Below are 20,830 nucleotides of genomic sequence, written 5' to 3' on the forward strand. Positions count from 1 at the left end.
GGCAGAGCAGGGGTGACCTCACACACCCCAGCCTGTCCCCTGTCAGGATTCCCTGCGGGAGTGCAAGCTCAGTATTTGCCATCAAGTTCCTTCCATGCAGGTGAATGGCATCGAGGCTTCAGAGAGAACAATGTCTAGCCCCAGAGTGGCCAGCACTCCCTGTGGGGCCCTACCCACTCGCTCTGGGCCTGGGGCTTCTCACTCGCGGCATGAAATGCCTCCGCAGGCCCCCTCTGCCCTGCCTTCCCAGTCTTAGCTCACCCTGGAACGGACCAGTGTGGGGACGACGCTCCCCCGACCCCGGCCAGCCTGCCCCTCCCGCCGCACATCCCGCGGGCCTCTGCTTGGCATCCCCGGTCCCCAGCGGGACTCTGCAAACCCTCTTTGTAAGGCTCGCTCCATCACGGCTTTCTGCTCTCGGAGGTCACCTCCTCAGAGGTGGGTGCCACTCGCCCACACCTTTACTCTGTTTATTTTCCTGCTGGCTCCTCTTGCTCAAATTGTCTCAGGCGTGTTCGCTTGTAGACATAGGAGCTCCCTGGACGCAGGGACGACAGTGGGTTGGCCACACTGTCCACTGCTGGGGGAGCACTCGTGGCCCTCCTCCTTTTGCTCAGGGACTGGGTAAAGATGCCCATAGTGGGGCCTCTCAATCCGCCTTGATTCGCAGGTGACTTGGTGCAAGATAGGCCCCAAGGGCAGGCAGGGAGCAGGCTTGACCCATTTGTGGGTCCTCCCAGGATCTTAAAGAACCCCAGGCAAGGCCTCCTGGGCCAGGCTGCATTCCGGAGAAGCCAGGTACACACCGCAGGAGACAGTGCCCATCGGGCCTGTCCAAAAGCGAGGGCCACTCTCATTCCGCCAGCTCTGAACGCCCCTTGGACCTGCCGGCTGTGTTTTTGCCTATTTGTTTCCCCCCAAAATAAACCCAACCAGAGCAAGTAACAACTGAAAATTTCTCACTTGGGAGACCACTCCAGCCAGAGCCTCGCCGGGCCTTGGATTCCCTGACGGTGCTCAAACCAGCGATTTCCACAGCCCATCCTGGATTTCCCTGAGTCAGCAAGTTCCCACTGCAAAGCAAGGTTCGCGCACATTGTTTCATTTTAATTTTCACGATTTTTTTTTGTGGCTTAAAAAAAAAAAAAAACAACTAAGCAGTTCTGCATATGGTTTTTTAAAAAGTCAAACAGCGCAGAAGGGTTTCTGCTAAAAAGGAACAGTCCCCTCCCCGTGCTCTGGGGACAGCCACGTTTAATATTTTAAAACTTTTTCTACTTTTAGCTCCTCTGGTGCCTATCTGATCTATACAGGGAATCTATTAAAACGGCGTGTTTTGATGCTTTAATCCTATGAGCACAATGTTTCTGATTTGTTAGTTATTTATACCAAGGACAACTGCGTTCACTTGAGCTTCCCTTGCCACGCAAAGGGTTGTGGGTAAGGGCACCCCTTCCTCCCAGTGTAGTGATGACCCACACTTCAGTTATTCTGACGCCTTTCCCCTGGGCCCCCTGGGCCCTCCCATCTCCAAGGTCATCTGCACTGATTCACACCCCCTCTGGGTGACTCCCTTCAGGGGCCCTAGATCTCCTTTCCCACTTCCCCTACTTTGCATCAGAGGACACTTAAGTAAATGTCTAAGAAGGATGTGTGGAAGGAAACAGTTCAGAGTCCTTCCTGCTCAACTGAAAACATCCCTCAACCCTGAGTGACAGTGAGGCTGATAGTTTGATAGGGTCCCTCATACCAGCCAGGGCTTTCACGGTCTTCCCACACAGGATGCTGCTGATGAAGAGGGGCGTTTAGGGTAATCCTCCTGCCGGATGGATGGCCTGGGTTTTGTTTGTCTTTCCATTCTCTCAAAAGTTTTAGGAACAATTCTTTATCCTTGGTTATCGGAAACTTCACAAAAACATGTCCAAATGGGAATTTTCTCAAGGGCGAGGCACACTGAGGATTATTTCCATGTGAGGATTTTTGTCCTTCCGACACGGGCAATTTTCTTGTATTAATTCTTTTGTCATTTTTCTCTCACCTATTTTCTCTTTCAGTTTCTGGGACTTCCATTAGTTATGTGCTCCATCACCTGCTTTAGTATTCTAGGTTTCTCCACTTTCCTCTCATATTTCTCTGCCTTTGCCTTTTGATTCTTCTTCCCATGGTATTGCCATGAGTCACCTTTTATCCTTTTGATAAACTTCTTATTTCTGCCATCATATTTTTAATCTATTTCTTTTTGGTTCTTATTTCATAGCATCCTATTCTTGTTTTACGAATGTAATGCTTCCTTAGATTTTTCTGAAGATACCAATGGGAAGGCTATTTTTTCACTCACACTTTCATATCTTTGTGAATCTGGTTTCTTCTGGGACTATACTTTTCCCCATTGTTCATGTTGACCTTGCTCTTCCATGTAGCAGACTTCCTTTTAAATGTCAGTGAAACCTTGGATGTCCATTCATATTTAAAGATGAGAGACAAAAAAAAAAAAACCCGTCTGGGAGCTCTGCATACCTGAGTGGGGCTTGTCCAGTGGAAGCTTTAGCTATTCCAGTGGGATATCCCTGCATGCCAAAATGCATGAGGCTTGGGTCTGGCCCAATATCCACGTGGCCTGCCCTGGTTACCCAAGAGAATCTAGTTCATGTCTCTGCAGAAGATCCCAATTATCATCATTATCACCACTGGCTTAAAAGATAAACACCCTTTACTAGTCATTCTATAGAGGGGAATCCAGAGGAAGAGAGGGGTTAATTCCTAAATTTTTTAATGGTTATAAAATATACATAACATTGACCGTTTAACTACTTTTAAGCATACAGTTCCGTAATGTTAAGCACATTCACTTTCTTATACAACCATCTCTGCCATCCATCTTCCTGAACTGAAACGCCATACCCATTAAACACTAACTCCCCATTACCCCTTCCTCTTCATCCTTGGCAACCACCACGCCACTTTCCGTCTCCAGGAATGACTATTTTTGGTAACTCATATAAGTAGACTCAGAGGAGGGCTCTCTTTCCGTGACTGGCTCATTTCACTTAGCATAATGTCCTCAAGGTTCATCCATGTTGGAGCGGGTGTCAGAATTTCCTCCTTTTTTTAAGGCTGAATAATATTACATTGTGTGTATTTACCTTATTTTGTTTCTCCATTCAACCGTCACTCATTTACTCTTAAAGCGACTTCGAGTAATGTCTGATGGAGAATACAGCCCTGTCCTCAGCACATAAAGGCAGGCATGAGGCTCAGGTCTTCAGACGCAGCACCCAGCCCCTCCCCCTCCCTCTCTCCCTCTCTCTCAATGAACACCCATCAGTGAACTTCTAGACCTCTCCCCAGAAGGTGTGACCCTAGGCCCGCATCTCATTTTCCCCAGTCCCCAGATCATCAGCGTGGGTGGCCTTGACAGAGGACTAGCTATTTTTAGTGGAAACGCAGAACTGCCACCATTTTTAGCAGAAAAGGCAAAGGAGCCAAGGAGACTTCTTTCTCCTTCAACTCCTTCCTCTCCAATGTCCCCTTCCTGCCAGGTCCCTCCGCAAATTTGCCAAGAATAGGGTGAAAAATGAAAAACAGACCTAAGTTCGCTCCTCTGTCCTGAATACCCTGCCTCCACCCAAACTGAAATGAAAGGTTTCGGAGACCAGAGTCAGGGGGCCGGGTACCACCCTGCTGCTAACGCTCTGTGTGACCCTTCCCGTCCTGGACGCCAGTCCCCTGTCTGATAAGGGGCGGGGCTTCATAACTCCAGACATCACAGAATTCTTACTGGAGGAGCCCCAAGTCCCAGCTGGTGCAAGCCGGAGGCCAGGACCAGGGCCTCCCCTTCCAGGACTGTTCCCTCAGGTGGTTCAGTGAGTCCCATCCTAGAGCCAAGAAAAGCTGTTCTCCCAAGTTCAGAGGCCAGGAGCGTCAAAGCCTTGCTCAGGTGTTCACTGTGGCGCTGCCCGACAGGCTCCATCAAGACGCAGCCTGTATTATTCATGCCTTCTCCCTCCTGCCCCTGGCTTCTGAGGGAAGCCGCCACCCACTCCGCTCCTGTGGCCTGCTCTATGCACTGCCCCCGCCTAAGCACCTGCCATTAATAAAAGATAAATAAGGAGGGCCGTGCAGGGACCGTGACATCTGCTATCCGCCTCCTCCCCCACAGTGTGGGTCTTCCCCTTTCTGGGCTTTAGAGACGCATGTGGTGGGGGAAGGGGAGTTGGCGGGGACCCAGCTGCATTCTGAGCCTCCGCGCTGGGTCCTGGCCTCAGCTGGATTGAATCAACTCCCTGGCTGCAAACAGGAACCCCCACCCCTGCCCCCCACGCGGCTGAGGCAGGAACATCTGAGGACCAGAGTCTCCGGGCTCAGTCCGGATGGGCGAGTGGCAGTTTTCAACACTGACGTGCCACCCCACCATCAGCCTCCCACCAAAGGTCTGGAGCTTGGCACACCCAGAAACACGGCCGTCACTTCCTTTATATCACCGGGAACCTCAGGGGGACCCCGCTACCTCGGCGAGCCTGGTGTCCTTGTGCTCTCTTCTCCTTGGCCATTTCTGCTTCCTCCTGATCCTCAGACCTGGAGGGCAGGGGGCCCTGGGGGGTGGGGTACATACCCCATAGCCACACCGGGCCTGTCCTGGCTCTAAGTAGTTTTGCCTCGGTGGGCTCCTTCCTCCATAAAACATATTAAAATTTCTATTTTATACACGTCTTGGTTTAAAGATGAATATAATCCAGGCTTCTGGGCTGGATTGTATTCATTCATTTTCTTCTCTTTTGAAGGAGCTGGAACATTATTTGTGGGCCCCTAACTGTACTGTGGGCCTTTGGCCCCATGCCGGCTGGGCCTAAGAGATGCCAACCCTGTTCTTGCCCGGCCCCAGGGCCAGCCTGTCCCAGCGTGGCCAATTCATGCCGGTTTGCCCAGGATTGTCCCAGGAATCCCCTCAGTCTCGGGCACACCAGGAGGGTGGGGATCCTCCCTGCTGTTCTTGTTTCAGGCCCAGAGCTCCCCAGAAGCATGGACAGCCAGGACCTAGTAACAACCACCACTGAGCAGAAGTGGGCTGGGCCCTTGCCACCGATCGGGACTCAGTGAGGAGCTGGGGAGACACAGCCCAAACCCACGTGTGCTCCAAGGCGGAGGCTGGTGGGTCAGGGCCGGGCACCAACACTTCTGGAGCGCCAGCTCTGTCCGAGGCCTGGACTGGAGGCCTGGTCCACTGTCAGTCCCCTGCATCTGCATGGCAGCTTTGAGATACAGGTGAGGAAAGGCATTCCAGAGAGGTAAACTCTCACAAGCTCACTAGCTTTGAAAGGAGATGGGCCAAGGATCAAGCCTTGCCCCTCTGGTTCCAAGCCTGGTGATGGTTTTGCTTGCAAAAAAAAAAAAATATATATATATATATATATATATATATATATATATATCCTGCTATTCCTGCCTCTTGATCTTGCACGGTAGGGCGGCCTGGAACGGGTACCTTGGCATGACCAGGGGTGGTGGGGGACAGCCCAGGGGAGGCGCTGGCCTCTCACCGCCCCCTGCAGAAGAACGAGAACAGTGCTGGCACCTAGAACCCAGAACCCAAGGCATCTGGAGGCCGGAGACCCGGCACCCACAGAGAACTGGCAGCCCAGCAGATGCCAGGGCTCCCCCAGACCCCTGGCATCGGGTTTTTACAAAAACCTCTTCAGAGCCGCTCTGCCCAGCAGCCAGAACCCAACCTTTCTCTCTGCTGATGGCTGTGGCACGGAGGGTCCACAGCCCAGGACTACAGTGTAACTAGCTCGATCCAGAGACCCGGAGGAATGACCCAAATGAAGGGCTTTCAGGAAGGCAGAAGGGAGGTGAACCCACAGCAAGAAAGCAAACCGCTGACCGGGGAGAATCTCCAACGTGCACATCCCTGAAATGACAAAGCACAGGCAGGTCCAGTCCACGCTCGGGGCTGTGCCGATGCCATTCGCCAGCCAATGTGGGAAAAAGGCAGGGTCTCCCAATGATACCCGCTCTGGAGTCAGCCAGGCCCAGATCCTGGCTCTGTCTTCAACCAGCTGTGTGATCTTAGATAGTATCACTAAGCCTCAGTCTTCCCATCTGTAAAACGGAGCGGGTTTGTTGTGAAGGTCAAATGAGCCAATCTGTGTAATATCTAGCCTGGTGCCTGGCCATTAGGAAAACCTTAGCAATAAAATCTAACATACTGTCATATAAATCCTGATGCAGCACCCGGAACCTAACGAAGGACGAGTATGTCCTAAGCGGATGATTGGCCATGGAAACCTAGGGGTCCATGCAGGTATCACTCATCTCATGATTCAGATCAGGAAGCTGAAGCTCCCAGGGTCCCCTCAAGGACCCGAGTTCATTACTGGTGGAATGGGCCAAGTCAGCACAAGAAGCCGACTGGAGCCCCCATCTGCCGTGCAGTTTCCTTTCCAGCTCTCCCAGGGAGCACTCCTCCCGTCCCGGGCCACCCAGGGCTGGGTGGGGTGCCTGAGAACGGAGACAGCCTCACCGGCCAGCTGGCAGCTGCCGTGCGTGAGCACCGGCAGAAGGTCGGGGCCAGCGTGGGCGTCCCGGGGCCTGGGCTGAGCAGCGAATGCAGCGGCACTGAGTTTTCCAGCTGCCTGAGTGAAAGCGAGTGTGCTTCTCCCCAGTGCGGTACTACTTCCCTTGGAACAACCAAAAGACAGGCAAGACAGACCATAAGGCCTTGCGTGCTTTGTATTTCCTCATTTTTTCTCTCTTGTTCCTCCCACCTGTCTGTGCAGGAGGCAATTCCGGGTGGGGAACGGGAGAGGGGCTAAGCATGTTCCGCACGTGGGATCACCCAGAAGCTCACAGGTGAAGGTAACCTTTTATGACACTGTGTGGGCCAAGGAGGCACCAAGGACTGTCCCCTACCCAGTGGGCTCCTGAAGGCATAACGGTCTGCTGGGATGGGGAGCCCCAGAGGGTAAATGCCTCTTTGGGTACAGATCACAACACGAAATTACCTTACCTACTTTATCTTGGTGACCAAAGACACGCTGGAAACCCACCTCCAGGGCAGAGAATATTCATGTCCTTTTAAACTAAAGTCAGAACATTTGGGAGCCGGGAGGAACCGCTGAGAAAGCACAGTCAGCCTTCCCATTTTACAGACGGGGAGAGTGAGGCTCAGAGCCGCAAAGGCTGCTCCGGGCTACACAATCAAAGGCAGGCCATCTGATTCCCCAGCCAGCATTCTCCCACTGCACCCGGTAGTGCTGTTCAGGGGCAGGGGTGGAGACCCTCCACACCTCCCCCACACCCACCGCAAAGACATAGGAAATGGGGTTTGTACCCAAGGAGGGCTGGATTCACTAGTTTAGGGAGAGTCAGTGTAACTGTCGTTTGTCGATTAGAGCGGGGGTTAGCAAACTCCAGCCCGAGGGCCGAATCCCCCTCCCCTGGTTTTATTGGAACACAGCCCCTCGTGATCAGGCACGTGCCATCCATATGCGTTCACACTTCACCAGCAGAGGTGAAACAATCGTGAGACCATACGATGGCCTGCAAAGACCAAAATATTTACTTGGGGCTCTTCTGTGACATCACATAGGATGGCACCACGACATCACAGATGGAGACAGACCCAGCCTGAGATCACACCGTGGGCTTTCGTACAGCCAGGATGCTCCTGGCTCCAAAGCTCTCTGAAGCCCTCGTACCACGAGCAAGGAACCCACAGAACCATGGCTCCCCTAGCATTTCACCACGCGGGCTCTAATTGGGGAGGGGGTAGTCATCGTCCTTTTCTTTTTTTAATTCTTAAAATTTTTAGGGGCACGGAGTGGGGGGGGCGTGGTGAGAGGCGGGAGAGAGAGAGAGAGAGAGAGGGAAGGAGAGAATCTTAAGCAGGCTCCACACTCAGCACAGAGCCCTCTACGCTCAACCCTGTGACTCTGGGATCCTGACCTGAGCCAAAATCAAGACTCAGCCACTCAAGCGACTAAGCCACCCAGGCGGCCTTCATCTTCCTTTTCAGAATGAAATAGGGGACCCAACGTCCTTAAACAGTGCTTCTGATGAGCCGTGTTTGGAGTTATGTCTATTGACCACACAATATGAACTGGGAATAGGTATGGACAGATCCCACTCAGGACCTGGTGCCTCGGGTTGGTCTTGATGCCTAGGCTCCGAGTGTGCTTGGGGAGTCACGGTGAGGGGTTCAGCTCTCGACAGTGCAGCCTCATGGGCCTGGGCGTGAATCGTGCCTGTGGGACCCTGTGCAAGTTACATAACCCCAGAGCCATAGGTGTGTGTCTGTAAAATGGAGATGATGACTGGGCTACGGGGAGACGGAATGACAGAGTCCCAGCAAAGAGCTGGGGGAGGGAGGATCAGCCTGGCCCATAACCTTAGCTCAGAACATGCCATCATCTACTGTCACTGTGTACCGGAATATAAGGACAACCACCGGGCCTTTAAAGGTACGTGCAGCAGCTTATCATGAAAAAGCCTGGTCTCAGGTCAAAAATGAAGTTTCTGGGGCGCCTGGGCGGCTCAGTCGGTTGAGCAGCCAACTTCGGCTCAGGTCATGATCTTGTGGTCCGTGGGTTCGAGCCCCGCGTCGGGCTCTGTGCTGACCGCTCAGAGCCTGGAGCCTGTTTCAGATTCTGTGTCTCCCTCTCTCTGACCCTCCCCTGTTCATGCTCTGTCTCTCCCTGTCTCAAAAATAAATAAAACGTTAAAAAACAATTAAAAATAAAAAAAAGCTCCTTTGCTATTAAAAAAAAAAAAAAAAGAAAATGAAGTTTCTACCAAATTTGAGACTCATGGTACCTTAGTCTCCTACATCCCATCTTAAACTTGGTGAGCTAACTTTTACAATGTGGTGAATGATTCCTCAGCCAGCTTTCTGTCTCAACCACTGAAAGTCTAATGAAACAGCTCTCCTGGGATGTGTTCGTTTAGAAAACAATTAGAAAACCCTTCTTTGAATTCATTTGCAGATAATCTATGAAGCTGACAAAACTACTTCCTCTATGCCTTCTACTGCCTGTAATCTCTCTGAAGCATAAGTATTTCCTTTTGCTCATTCAGAAACTAGACATCTGTGGATGAGGGTCTCAGGAAAATCCCTCTAACTATCGGGTCAGCACCTATTCCAGAAGCCAGCCCACCCCATGCCAGGTGGTGTCAACCTAGACCCCCTTCCCATACCCCTTCCGATACCAGAAGCTCCCCGTGAGCTGAGTTCTGTACCTTGCAAATATGTTCTCAAGGTGTTGAGTAACTCAAGTGCAAGGCGATTTCTTGCAGCATTGTTTGGAAATAGCAAAAGATTGGAAATCTAAGTATCTATCAGAGAGGGACTTGTTAAATAAATTATGATCCGTCCATAGAACGGAATACCAAACAGCCATAAAAACAAATAAAGAAGCGCTCCAGGTCTGATATGGACCAATTTCCAAGATACATTGTCAAGCCAAAATAGCAAGATGCCGACAATTGCATTAAAAAACATATATATGTATGCATGGGTATAAATTTATAGATACGCACACGTATATAAATATTCACAAATGTATATATATTATTTACGTGTATACATCTGGAATCTCCTGCAAAGGATATGTAGGAAACTGGTGACATTGGTTGCCTCCAGGGAGGGAAACCAGTTGGCTGGCTGGAAGGCAGGTCCGGGAGGGAGATTTTTTACTTTGGTAACTATTGAAATTTGAATCGTGAGAAGTCACACTGTTTATAATAATCAAATAAATAACAAAAAGCAAAATATCTCCAACTGTCCCCCATAAAAGGGTGAAATGGAGCAGGGAAGAAGCGACTATATTTATCTTTCCCAGGCTGGACCGGCACACTCTCCCTCCTGACTTGATTTGTCACGAACCTCCTCCCCGCCCAGGACCTGGAGACCCCACTGGCCCTTTGGTTGGCACTTCAAGCATGCCTCTCTGCAGAGGAGGATGGCAATGCCCAGCACCGCCCCCCCCCCCATCACCACCACATCGTGGACAGGCCAGGAGGCAAGTCCAGTCCTTCCCTGGCTTTCTAGCGCCTGGTACACCAAAGGTAATGAAGAAACATGTTCAACAGGGCGCACAGCACATGCTCTGTGAATATTGTCTGGATGAATGAAGACGAAGAGGAAATTCAGGAAGGGCTCATCAAGAAATCAGCATTCCTGACTTAAGTTCACCTTAAGCCCCTGGCTTTGCTGTTGGGGGATCACTGTCACCAAGATATTAGTTTGTAGATAAGGATGCACTCTCAGGATGGTCAGGTGATCCGTGAGCCTGTCTCAGCACGGTAGCGGGACAGGCGGCCCAGCACGAGGTGGCAAGGAGATGAAACGAACCCTCCCATCTCTCCACCAGGCCCCATCAAAACCCCAAACCCTGGGCCTTGGTGTGGTGTGTAGGAACCTTGGTCCCCATCCAAGAAGGCTTAGTCAGTCAGCGACTTAGCCAGTGGGTTTGGGAATAAGGCAGATGCCAAGGATTTCCTCTCTTGAAAACCGACCACTTCATGGGTCTTTTGCCTGGAGTGGATAATAACTACAGCTCTTTCCCAGAATATGGGTTTCTTTCCCCATCGACCTCGTCTTCTACCTTTAATTTTGTGTATGAAAAACAACAGCACAGGGACCTGACAAGGTGAGTGTAAAGTTGTCCTGCTCAATAAATACAATATTTATTTAGGTTCACACTTGAGCTGGCAAGAAGAGAAAGACCGTGGGGGGGGGGGGAGGGGGAGGCAGAAAGCCAAGAGGGAAACTGAGACCAAAGCAGGAGGAAGCAGGTACCCAGGGGATCGGCGGCATTGCTGTCCCCTGGTGGTCCCATTCTAGTGACCCATGCATGGGGACAGTGGGTGCAGGACCTGGAGCCCGTAAAGGATGAGAAGTGGGAACTGAGACCCCCGTGTGCAGTCAAGACCACTGGGGGGCTACAGTTTGGTAAAAGGATGGAAACTCTTCTGTTCCCACTGGCACAGGGACCCGACAAGAACGCCTGGGTACTTACACTTCTGCCTGGGAAGTGGGTGAAGGATTTCTAGACGTCCCCTCTGAGTGTTTGTAACAACCTGCCTGCCTTCTCATTGGGGGTCCCCACAGGGTCCAGGAACCCCTGCGCTGTGGAAAGAATACAAACTCGTTCCCACACCTGTGCTATGGCTGAGGAACCTGGCAGAGTCATAAAGAAAACCACCATGGAGGGAGACAGCCTCAATTCTGGCCACACTGGTTTCCTACAGATATATCTCTATCCACAGTCCAAAACATACACAGGCATGCACACACACACACACTCACTCACACACACACACCCATGAGCAAGAGTCCACAGATACCACAAAGAACATCAAAGTCAGCTTCAGAGAAGATGAGTGAACAGGTAACAGACAGACAAGAAAGATGGATAGCATGAAAAAGTTGAAGAGACCTGGAAGATAGTCGAGAAAGTTGCATGCAGATAGTTCCAGGAGAGACCAGACACGAGAGGGAAAGGCACAGCCTGAAAAGATGGTGAATGCCAGATTTTCCAAAACTGAAGACAGATTAAGATCTTAAAAATAATAAAACTGCAGGACACCTGGGTGGCTCGCTCGGTTGAGCATCTGACTCTTGATTTCGGCTCAGGTTTTGTGGGTTCAAGCCCTGCGTGGGGCTCCACACTGACAGTGCAGAGTCTGCTTGGGATTCTCTCCCCTTCTTTCTCTCTCTGCCCCTCCCCTGCTTGCTCTCCCTCTCTCTCAAAAAGAAATTTTTAAAAAATAATTACAATAAAAAATAATTATAGTAAAAAATAATTACAATAAAATTGTATCAGGACTGTTGGCATATACTTGAAGCAGACATGGACGTATGCTGATGCCAGGGACAGTAGAAAGTGGAAGGAAGAAAATCAATCACCTAGGTGCCCAACTCCCAGAACTGGGACAGGAACTGGGACAAGAACAGCCACCCAAACCTAAAAGAATAGACAGGCTAGAAATCTGTGAGGAAAGAAACAAAGTAACAAGAAGCCATGAAGGAATCCCAAAGACTAAGAAAGCCATCTAACCTCTGTAAAGACCAATCGAAACATGGAGAAGGCAGAAACAGACATGGACAGGAATAGAGGACCTAAGTACAAACACTGCCAATACATTCTATACCAGGAGAAACAGATACATTCCCACGGAGAGAGAAATTGATTGACTTCATGAAAGACAACTCAGAAAGAAACAGGAAATTAGAAATACCCCTAACTGTTAAACGAACTGAATTAGTAGTTGAAAAAGAAAAAAAACAAAAAACAAAAAACAAAAAACCTCTAACAAACAAACAAAACCAAACCAGGCTGAGACAGTTTTATAGTTTGGATTTTTCCAAACCTTCAAGGGATAGATAATTCTTAACATATATGCAGGGATCTCAAGACAATCCTTAACGTATATTTGACATATATGAATGTGATATACAGATATGTACATATTTGCATGTATACGTTTGTAAGTATATGTAACATACAGATATGTTGATGGATACAAATATTTCAAGATAATCCATAACATACACAAACATCTGAATATTTGAGATGAGGATCCTTTCCTACACGTTACGAAGCTACTCTGGTGAATACTAACTTCCACTAAACAGAGACAGAAGGAAAGTGTATTTATAGGCTGACCTCACTGCTGAACATAGTTTCAAATGTCTTAATGTAAACTCAGGTAGGTTCACCCACAGAATGATATTAAAATAAGAGAAGTGTGCTAATATAAAAACCATCCCGATCAGAGGATAAAGAAGAAATTTTATGATTATCTCATTATTTGCAAAAAAAAGCACTGACAAAATTCAACAACCATTCACAATGAGGGACCCTTCACAAAATAGGAATAAAAAGGAATTTTAAACCTACTGCAGGAAATCTACCAAAAACCATTAAATATGACTCTTAACGGCAAGACTTCAGAATTATTCCCTTTCAAGTAAAGAACATGAAAAGGATGCCCCACTCACCAAACTTCTGTTCGAAAATGAATTGAAGACTAACTCTGTGCTGTCCAGGACGATAACTACTCATCACTCTAAATGTGGCTGGTCCAAACTGAGATGTGCTCTATGTGTAAAATACACACTGAGTTTGAAACACTAGATGAAAAAGGAATAAACTACCTCAATCATCTTTTATATTGATTGCATGTTGATGCGATAATATTTAGATATACTGGGCTAACTAAAATATATTATTAAAATTAATTCCACCTATTTCGTTTTGCTTTTTAAAACGCGGCCACCAGTTGGGACACCTGGGTGGCTTAGTTGGTTGAGCGTCCGACTTCAGCCTAGGTCATGATCTCACAGTTAGTGGGTTCAAGCCCCACATCAGGCTCTGTGCTGACAGCTCAGAGCCTGGAGCCTGCTTCCGATTCTGTGTCTCCCTCTCTCTCTCTGCCCTTCCCCCGCTCATGCGCGCGCTCTCTCTCTCTCTCTCTCTCTCTCTCTCTATCTCAAAAATAAACATTAAGAAAATTAAAAAAAAAAAAAGCGTGGCCACCAGAGATGTTTAAATCACACATGAGACTCACATCATATTTCTGCTGGACAGTACTGTTCCAGACAGCACAGCAAAACACTAAAGGGGAATAAAAACTACAAGATTTGGAAAGAGAAAAAACTTGTATAATTCATAAGTGACGTAACTACATAAAACAGCTATAAAATCTGGATGGATACACTTAATAAGATAACAGCAAGACCGATGAAGCCAGCACTAACGAATTAGAAACTGCCGTTTTTAGATATACAGAATTTAACAGATTATGACATAAATTAGAACACTCAATTAAAAGATATAAAAAGAAGCATGAAGAAAAGACCACGATCATAGGTGGGGAAAATTCAGTATGATGGCAATCTTCCCCAAATTAATCAATTCAACTCTAATCAAAATTCCAACAGGAATGTTGGATAAAGTTTATCCTAAGATTCTTATGGGAAAGCAAAGGCCAGAGAAGAAACAAGGCATTTGGAAAAAGGAACAAAAGAGAGGACTTACCCTATGAGGCAGTACCCTTAACATAAAGCTATAGTAACTATGATAGTGGACCACATACATGGAAAGTCATGGGCCAGTGGAACCGAGCTGAGGCCAGGAACGGGCCTGCATGTATAAGGGAAATTGACATGTGACCGTCTTCGCACTTAAAAAATCATTTAAAAATTAAGAAATGCAGTAACTGCTGCCAGGACAGTGCTTATCCACACGGACCAATAAAACAAAATGCGATTTCAACATCATGTCAAAGACAAGACAATTCCAGCCGGATTAAAAAACTTTGTAAATGTGCAGTCTTTGAATTTGTGGAAGAAAACATAGGAGAATATCTTTACAGCCTTAAGATAGGGGAAAAAACTCTTTTTTAAAAAACGTTTATTTATTTATTTATCTTGAGAGAAAGAGAGAGAGCCAGAGAGAATGCACACAGGAAGGGCAGAGAGAAAGGGAAAGACAGAATCCCAAGCAGACTCTGCGCTGTGAATGCAGGGCCTGATGTGGGGCTCAATCTCATGAACTGGGAGATCATGACCTGAGCCAAAATCAAGAGTCTTGGACACTTGACAAACTGAGCCACCCAGGCGCCCCAAGAAACTCTTAAACAATATACGAATGTATTCCATAAAGGAAAGGAATGATACATCGATTATGTTACAATGCACAACTTCTGCCCAGTAAACCACACCGTAAGGTAAACAAAGATAATGGTTAACCAAAGACTGGGAGAAATTATTTATTAACATATCTAAACAATACATGATTAGTATACTTGAAAAAGTTTTAGGAAGAAAGCACTCAGCAGAAAGTTGAGCAAAGGCAAAGAACAGGCCAACCATGAGACAAGAAACCAAAATGTCCCAGACACAAATGAGAGGGCGCAGATTAAAATAAGGTCATTCCTACTTATTAGACCGCCCTGCAAAATTTAAGTCTAATAATACAAATCACTGTTTGAAAAGTGGGGGTAAATTTGTCCAGCGGCTGTGGAGATCAGTTTGGCAGTATCTAATAAAGCTGGAAACATACACGCCCCACAACCCACAATTCCACTCCTGTCGCTTTCAAACTCTTCCTATAGGCAGAGACATTTTACACTGCAATGCTGTCCACAGGTGCAGGAGCATGTACACACACACACACACACACACGTACACAGACGCACACACAATTTTACCTCGACTTCCTGCAATGCACTGTGCTATTTTCTACTTCATCTTGCCAAATGTTGTTTGTTACCCACAAAATGGATTGCATAAGCCTCCCCCTATCCTCTCTCCCCACCCCCTGCCCCCCTGAAGAACTCCTTGTACATGTACACAAAGAGACATTTGCCAGCCATTGCAACAATGTTTGCGCTAATAAAAAAACTGTAAACAGCCTAAATAATCTCCATAGGGAAGTAGACAAGTGGGTTGTGGAATATTCATTCATTGTGGGGTACACAGGGCTTTTGAGGGGCAAAGAGAGCTACTGGCAGTGACGTGGATACATCTCAAAAACGTGATTTTATGTGCAAGAAAAAAATATATCTGTACACACAGTAAGGCAAAATCTTAAGTTTTAAACCACTGTATGTATGTAGACAGGCACATATATAGTGAAAATGTGAAAACATGCCTGACAATGATCGACATGACATTCTCTGGGGGAAGTGGGGGGCGAGGAAGGGGATCTAAAATGATCCTGAAGTTGGGGGGAAGCCTGCTATGGGTTCTGGGTCCCTCCCACACACACAACGGGGACTGCTTTATCTCAGACATTGTTTACAGCTGCCAGGACACGGGAATAATACAAAGTGTTCTGACTTTTAGACCATCTGATGTTCCTTTTTGAATTCTCTGCAACGTGCATTCCCTATTCTCTGCACCCGGGGCAGACCGGCTCCCACCCTGATGAGCAGCTGATCAGAAACTAAGGCCAAAAAATGTTAAGCTGTATGCCTATTGGTTACACCTTTTTTGTGTGCTTAAAATATATACATACATTTTATACATACCATATACTATACATTTTCCAAAGACAGGATAAGGTGCTTGCAGACCCCCAGTACACGGAAAGTCAAGAAAGTCAAGACAGCCTGGAGCCTGCCTAGCTAGGGCCTGGGAGGCCTTGGCTGACACTTCATGGGGAAGCCCAGCAGGCAGGCCTGCCCAGAACAGCCATCTGAATGTTGCAACAAATTCCTAAGACAGCAGTACTCAAAGATAACATGTGACCTGCTCCTGCTGAAGCCTCATGTTGCTGGGGGCAGTCAGGTGCTGCTGGGCAGCTCTGTGAGATTCTGCCTTTCCGGCCTCCTCTTCTTCATCTGATAAACGGGTACAGTGCTGGCTCCCCTATCTCAGAGGCGGAGAGCGGATCAAACGGACAATGCACGGGAAAGGGAGAATGTGCTCTCATGGAGCGCCTGAGTTTGGCTGCTGCTGGCCAGAGAGGCCTCAGGCCGGCCCAGAGGAGGGGGTGTGGCCAGACCCGGGACCTGCCAACCGTCGCTGCGGAGAGACACTGGATACACCAGGCACGTTTCTTGATTCCCTTTCACCCCAAGCCTGCATGGCTGGGAGCATTAGCTCCATTACTGACGGGAAACCGGATGCTGTAAGTCATTTTCTCAGGCAACACATGCCACAGCTACTACTTGAACCTGGCCTTCCAGTTCTGACTCTGGGCCAGGCCAGAGCCTGGCTCTTCCAGTTCTGACTCTGACTCGGCCAAAGCCACCGTCCAACTCACTTGCGCCACCCCCCAAATCCTGGCCTCCGCCTTCTCCTCTTCAAAGAGGTTTGTTTCTCATTCGTACGGCATGTTTATCAAAAACCACCATCAGGGGCTCCCGGGTGGCTCAGCCGCTTAAGCTTTGGAGCTTTGGTTTTAGGTCAGGTGATAATCTCAGTTTGTGAGTTCGAGGCCCGTGTCAGGCTCTGCGCAGCATGGAGCCTGCTTGGGATTCTCTCTATCTGCCCCTCCCCTTGCTCTCTCCGTCTCTCCTGAAATAAACAAATAGCCTTGAAAAAAATTAAATGAAATTAAATTAAAAATCACCACCACTCCATCAGAATTGTAACATTTGTTCCAAAATGTCTGCCTGGTCACAACGGCACCCAAGCACACATAACACCAGTGGAAAACAAGCTGAACGTCAGTGTGGGATTAAAGGAAACCTGGGACACAGAGTCACTGAAATGACCCTATGAGGACTGCACGGCAAGGTGCTTCCTGATACATGATCTCCCAGAGCTGGACAGCAGGACAACGTCGGCACAGTGCCTCGCATAGGATCCCCTATAGAAAACTGACGGTGACTTATACACCCGGTAGCAAAGGCTGCAGGGCAAGGGACAGAGTCACTGGAACGGTGTGCTTAGGGGGCCAGAAAAAAGTCTGTGAGCAAAAGCGTCTGCAGAGATCTGGACCCTGCCCCGTGGCCCCTCGTTATCTATATTAACTATTTTCTTATTTTCTGTCTTCTGGGCGCTCTGGCATTCGGGGCCTCACTGCCCAGATTCACACTCCTTCTAGGGCTAGTCAGGCAGCTCTTAAAGAGAGCCAAGGGCTCACAGGGCAGTGCTTTTCCTGTGCAAACCAACCAATCCAGAGCCCAGACCCCACCACCTCTCTGCGATGATCCCCGCCCCCCGGAAGGGCAGGTGCCAGGCTGGGAGGCAGTGGAGGGATCGCGCTACACCCCAGAGCCCGCTGAAATTCTTTGAACCAGCCAATCCTAACCCTGCTTAGCTCACCTTGCCTTGCCCGTTCCTCCCCACGAAAACCACAATCAAGGCTCGCGCCCACGTTCTCCCCCGGCTCCTGCCTGCTGGCCAAACTGTGCCCCCATAGGGTATGCCGCGCCTCCCGTTCCTCTTCCAGTTTGTCTCAAACTATCTCTCTCGTGACCGTTGTTTCCTGTCTGTTAGGCTCATCATACCTGAATAATAATAAAATCCACATTTTTAAACACGATTGGGCATTATGCAGAGGATCTGGGCGTGATGGGGGGGCGGGGGGGCGGCCAACACCCCCAGGCTGTGCAGCAGCATTCTTGGGTCACTTCAAAACCAGCCAACACACAGTTGACTTCAGCCAAGCCAGACGAGCCAACTACAGACTCCCTATGTGCTACTTCTGACTATTAAGAATGGCACTGAGATGACTTTGGAAGGCGGGGGGATTGGCTTCCAGCTGAAATTTAAACCTCGCTTTGTGGATGCTGCTGAAAGCGAATCTCAAATTCAAATGCCGAGTGTCCCAAAATGGCCTGCATGTTTCCCAGCTGCCAGTGAGGAGGTTCGGGGAACGGAAGGATCCTCCCAGCCCAGGGGCCTTGGTGGTCCTGAGTTCCCCATTTGGTGACCAGCGAGCGGGGTGGAGGGAGGTGACTCCTGCGATGGGAGGCAGCTGCTGGACACCGAACACAAGACTCCAACAAAAGACGTCAAGGTGGGGGGATAAGGTGGGGGACAAGGTGGCGGAGACAAGGCTTCCAATCAATCCCCAAGACAGCCCTGCCGAGGCAGCCTGACCGTCTGGTTCTGCAGATGGGGACGCGGGTCTCATGGAGGTACAGTGACTTACCCAAGGTCACACTGCTAGGATACAGCAGAGCCTCTCATGTGACCTGGTTCCTGAGTCCACACCGCCACATCACAGCCAGTCTTTTCCAGCTGTCCTCATCTTTCCAGAGAGTTAGGATGTGGAGCTTCAGGACCCCCTAACCTGCCTCCCACCACCCCGTGGAGGACCCCTCCTCCTGGCCTTCCACTACCTAACACAGCCCGCGTGTCCTCCCAAGGGCACGGCAGTCTAGGGCTCAGAGACTGAAGTGACCAGCCCAGGTCATACGTCCAGGAGGGACAGAACTGCCCTCCAGTCTGGCTCCTGCTCCCTTTAGAAAGTTGTTTACTTTCCAACTGCCTGAACGTACTCCAGCGGTCACAGCCAGGTGCGCCCCAAGGCTGATGAGAGGCCCGAGAGCTGCTCAGAAGGGGCTAGAACCAGAAGGTGCCCCTCCCAGGGCAGACACGAAAGCCATCCCCACAGAACCAAGTTTCTGCGTGGATACAGAGTGCCCTGAGTGCTCTGTCTGTCCCCGAGTGCCCTGGTGGAGAAGGCATCGGAGACTTGCCTTCGCAGCGCTCACAGTGCTCACCGCCCCCGGCACGCGGGCTCCATCAGCCATTTGGAGGAGAGCATGCCTTGGAGCCACGAGCACCCCACTCTGAGCTAGGTGGGCATGGCTCCCCTAGCCAAGCACTGGCTCCCCATCGCCAAGCAAACAGCACACTGTGTTTCCTGCGGGTGGAGAGAAGCAAGCGAGAACTCCCTGTGGTGCCTGTATGCGGTAACTGTCCTCTCCCAGGTGCCACGGCAGGTGCAGCCCAGTGCAGGCCCACCCCGCGGGCCACGTCATGGGCTCACGTTGGGCAATAACATTCACGACTTCTCGACACTAGCAGCGTGGTCGTGGCTCTTGCCATGAGCAGGCCCTTGATGAGCGTGGCATGGTCTGACCGCACAGCAGCCCTGTGAGGCAGCCATCACAGTGAACCCCATAGACAAACGCAGACACCGGCCCGGAGAAGTTCAGGGATGTGGCAAGTGTCTGAGCAGGGTTCAGGTCTGGGCTCCCAGCCCCGAGAGCACGCACCGCCTCCCTTTCCAACCCTCTTGCCATCACTCCAAAATGGGACAGTGGGGGCGCCTGGGTGGCTCGGCCCGTGAAGTGCATGATTTCGGCTCAGGTCACGATCTCACGATTCGTGAGTTCGAGCCCCGCGTCGGGCTCTGTGCTGACCGCTGGGAGCCTGGAGCCTGCTTCGGATTCTGTGCCTCCCTCTCTCTGCCCCTTACCTGCTCACACTCTGTCTCTCTGTCTCTCTCTCTCTCAAAAATAAATAAACATTAACAAAATTTTTAATAAAATAAAATGGGACAATGTACCATCAGGGGCTATGAAAATCACATATATGTACGCTCTTTTCACAGGTTTGATGCTCATAGGTGCACACTGAAAATGCCCTCAGAACAGAAACTAATATTCTGCTCAACATCCCCTGACCGAAAAAAAAAGGAATATAAAGGACTCCGAGCCAAGCCTTTCCTCCCTGGGTATTAGCCTGTCTGGCTTGTGATGGAAAGAGCCTTTCTGCCAGGAAAACCCTGGTGCTCCCCTGGCCTGGGGGGGGGGGGGGGGCGGCTCCTGGCAGGCACTATGGCCGCCCTGGGCACCTGTCCCCACACTGCAGGGGTCAGTGCCCCTTGAGGGGTTACCTTGGAGGGCCACCAGCCAACTGCCCAATTGAGTCAATAATCAGGGCCCAGATTGAAAGCCCTTGGGGGAACTTCAAGTCCCCTCCAGAGGCCCGGCAGAGGGTGGGCCAGGCATGGCGACGGGGCCCGGCTCTAGCCAGGACGGCCCTCAGTGTGCAGAGACAGAGAATGGGGGAGAAAGACAGAGGTAGAAAGAAAAAGGATCACAGAGAAACAAAGAGACTGGACAGAAGAAAGGAGAGACAGACAGACAGACAGACAGATACAGAGGCAGAGAGTGAGCGACACGGACAGAGGGAAATACAGGGACAAGAACGGACAGAGAAACGCAGGATGACAGAAGGGTGACAGGCAAGCAGAGTGACAGGACTGAAGCAGTCAGGGACGGGCAGTGGAACGAGAGAAAGGAAGTAGAGACGGCCACCAGAGACACACAGGCAGCGCGACAGAGACAGAGACACGAGGGCCTGGCCAGGATGGTTCTGGAAGGGGCGCTCACCCACTCCCGCACATCACACCGTCTG

General features: G+C 49.8%; 1 protein-coding gene across 3 annotated transcripts in view; it reads right to left on the minus strand.

The window, feature by feature from the left end:
* Window positions 1–20,830, minus strand: part of GLI2 (GLI family zinc finger 2) — a 256,148-nt gene that overhangs the window by 133,870 nt on the left and 101,448 nt on the right. The window lies entirely within an intron of this gene.

Source organism: Acinonyx jubatus, chromosome C1 (genome assembly GCF_027475565.1).
Source record: "Acinonyx jubatus isolate Ajub_Pintada_27869175 chromosome C1, VMU_Ajub_asm_v1.0, whole genome shotgun sequence".
In the NCBI taxonomy this organism is placed as follows: domain Eukaryota; kingdom Metazoa; phylum Chordata; class Mammalia; order Carnivora; family Felidae; genus Acinonyx; species Acinonyx jubatus.